This window comes from Chiloscyllium plagiosum, chromosome 23, assembly GCF_004010195.1.
Source record: "Chiloscyllium plagiosum isolate BGI_BamShark_2017 chromosome 23, ASM401019v2, whole genome shotgun sequence".
NCBI lineage: Eukaryota > Metazoa > Chordata > Chondrichthyes > Orectolobiformes > Hemiscylliidae > Chiloscyllium > Chiloscyllium plagiosum.
In genome coordinates this window covers 7,559,542-7,563,143 of record NC_057732.1, presented here as the reverse complement: position 1 = coordinate 7,563,143, position 3,602 = coordinate 7,559,542, and positions in this window count along the sequence as shown.

Below are 3,602 nucleotides of genomic sequence, written 5' to 3'. Positions count from 1 at the left end.
AATAATTTTATTAGCCTGTTTGTGTTCAGTTTTTAAAATTATTGACTGAAAATTCACAAAATGATACGTTTAGTATCGCGATACACTGAATTTCATTTGCCACAGTTCGGTTTATCAGTAGCTCGAAGGAATTGCCATATACAATGTTGATTGACTATACCTTGCATTTTCCACACTGGGCGAGAACTCTTTTTCCAATCAAGTTGCCTGAAGATAATAAATTTTTCACTTTTGTTATTAAACAGTGATGGTTTCATGTACTTCTTTCTGTGTTTTGAGCTCATTAAACAAAGGTTGTCAGTATTGGATGGAACAGTTTCACACTCCCAGGTCAAACATATGATGGGAGTTGGGGTAGGATTCACTTGAATTTTCTTTCCAGCCTGTGAGGTCAGTGCACAGAGTGACTTCCAGAACTCGGATCACCATGCAAACCATGGGATTGTAAGTCCGTAAGACAGGATTGTGGGAGGAAACTCAAGCACCCAGAGGAAACCCATACAGCCATGGAGAGAATGTGCAAACTCCATACAGAGTCACCCAAGGCAGGAATCGAACCCAGGTCCCTGGCACTGTGAGGCAGCAGTGCTAACCACTGAGCCACCGTGCTGCCCAACCATTAAATGATTAATTACCTGCTGAAAGAAGAAATTCGCCTCAGACCTCTCTTACCCTGAGATTATACCCTCTGCTTCTATACGTTCCATGAAGGGAAACAACCTTTCTATATCTACCCTGTCAAGGCCCCTAAGAATCTTGTACATTTCAATAAGGTCACCTCTCATTCGTTTATATTCCAATGAGGACAGGCTCAATCTCTCCTCATATTACAATCCCTCTTTTAAAAGGGACCACTGTTTGAGGAGGTTCCTAAAAAAATGGTTGACAAAGTCTTAATTGCTGTGAGACCAGGAGGAGCAGGGAAATGTTCCACCTCAATTAATTAAAATTCTGGGATGTGTTATTGGTCTCAGATTGACTGTCAGCTCATGGCCTGTCCCGTAACCAATTGAAGGCAGGAATTTGCATCAAGTGTCAGTTAGTGATGGACTTATCTCCTATAATTGCCCAGTCTGACAAGGACTGGCACTGGGATCACCACGTAGGAACCCATTGACGCCCAACCAACTGTAGCTGCTGCCTACTTTGCCTGCAGAGCTTGCCAGTAGTCATTGAATTACACCTGAAAATGGTTCAATTCTGAAATCATAGCCAGAGTGTCTAAAGTGGATATGTGTGTTGTGTGAGAAAGAGTGTCCAACTTTCATTCAACATCACTTCTATCAAACTTTCCTGGGGCAAACAAACCCTTGGGTGAACCAAGGTAAAATATCTGCTTATATAAAGTGAACTGAAAATGTTAGAAATTTACAACATGAGAGGAGGCCCATACTCGTTATTAAAAACAGTTACACAACTAATCTGGCTCCCCTACTCATTCCCTGTAACCTTTCCATATTTGTCCCCTTTCGTTTCCCATTTGAAAATTTCATATTGAATCCGTTTCCCCCAACCTTTCAGGAAGCGCATTCCAAATCACAACAACCCATGGATGTAGTGATTGTAGCAAAGTCAGCCAGGTGGACCTCACAGAATACGAGCTCCCTGAATGAGGCAGTGAGCCTGGTCCAGTCAGAGAGCCCTGGCTGACAGGAGTCTCAGGGGTTCTGTTCACTCTAAGATCTGGCTCTGAGGGAGCTGGATCAGTGATAAGGAAGTAAATAAAGGCTAACTTGGTGACAGGATACTCGTCTCTGTGGAGTTATTTCAGTGGGGTTAAAAAAGCCCTTTGCCTTTCACCATTGATTATTTTTTAGCAATTACCTTGAATCAGTGCCTTCTGATTCCTGATCCTCCTGTCCATTCAATCAACACCCCTCATGATTGTAAATACATTTAAAGAAATCACCCCTTAACCTTCTCAGCTCTAAGGAAAACAATCCCAGCTTCTTAACACAACTCACATCTTCCATTTCTGTGAGTAAGAATTATTCAGTAAACCAGGAAGAAAGTTACCTCTGCGAATATCCCTCAATCCCTTAATATGACATGATTACCACACAGGGAAGAATTTATTTTTCAATGTATGGAAGGAGTGCATGCTTTCTGAAAACTACTGATCAGTTTTTGCTTCCTTGCTATTCTTTTCCAAGCATTCCCAACATGTTTTCAGCTTTTTATAATTTTCCAATTCACCATGCAAGCTTAGCAGCCTCTTGGGGGATTGATTTGTGAAGCAGATCTGTTAGCATCTGCGTAATGCAAATGACCTCGTCAAGATGGCAGATGGAGCTGAAAATAATGAGAGGAAGCTAAGATTGGGGGTAGGGCAGCACAGGAGTTCTTGGGAGGGGTTGGGGGGGGGGCGATAGCAGCCAGATTGCTGAATGCATTATCTGTCAATCATACCCTTAAAGGTTTCTGAGCTCATCTTTGTTCATGAGGAAAATTAGTGGAGAAAGACCAGGAAAAGCAGGCCCTGGAAGCAAATTCAATTATAACTTTTGAGAGGGAATTGGTTATCCACAGGGATACATGTGACTGGGACTCATTCAAAAAGACAGCACAGGTAGAATGAACCTTCTGTGTCTCCTTCTGTGTTGAATGATGTTATGAGAGACACACACATTGCTAGTGTCACAACCTATTACGGCAAATAAATTGCTGAAACTTGCACTGATCCACTTATATCCCTGTAAACTGCATGTTCTCAGTATATTTGCTGAACTTATGTTCTTAATGTTGTGCATGTCATGGAGCTACACTGGTTGCACAGCACAGAAAAAGGCCATTGAGCCCAGCTGCCATAGCTAGAGTTTATATATCACACAACCTGCACCAAATCGCCTGATCCCTCCAACTTTTCATTCAATTCCTACCTCCCTCATATTTTCAAGGAGAAGTTAGAATCATAGAGTCTTACAGCACCGAAACAGACCCTGCGGTGCAACCAGTCCATGCAGTCTGTATTCCCAAACGTAGCCAGTCCCACCTGCTTACACTTGGCCCATATCTCTCCCAAGATTAGAGAGGGGCTGGAAAAGCACAGCAGATCAGACAGCATCCGAGGAGCAGGAAAATCGACATTTCGGGCAAAAGCCAATTATCAGGAATGAGAGCTTTCATTCCTGATGAAGGGCTTTTGCCCGAAATGTTGATTTTCCTGCTCCTCAGATGCTGTCTGACCTGCTGTGCTTTTCTAGCACCACTCTAATCTAGACTCTTATCTCCAGCATCTGCAGTACCCACTTCTGCCACATCCCTACAAACCTTTTCCTATTCACATACTCATCCAAATATCTTTTAAATGTTGTAACTGTACCTGCATCTATCACTTCCTCTAGTAGTTCATTCCACACACAGGTATAGCTTCTTCTTATCTCTATCCAAACCACTCATGACTTTGAAAATCAGATGGGTCTTTATGACCATCAACAGTGGTTACAAAGTCACCAGGTAGTCATTCCAGAGATTTTAAAATTGGATTTAAATTTCACCATCGGTCATAGTGGGATTCAAACCCATGTCCTCTGAACATTAACATTGGGTTCTGGATTGTTAATCGCCACTATCACCAGGCTACCACTTTGCCACGTGTAATA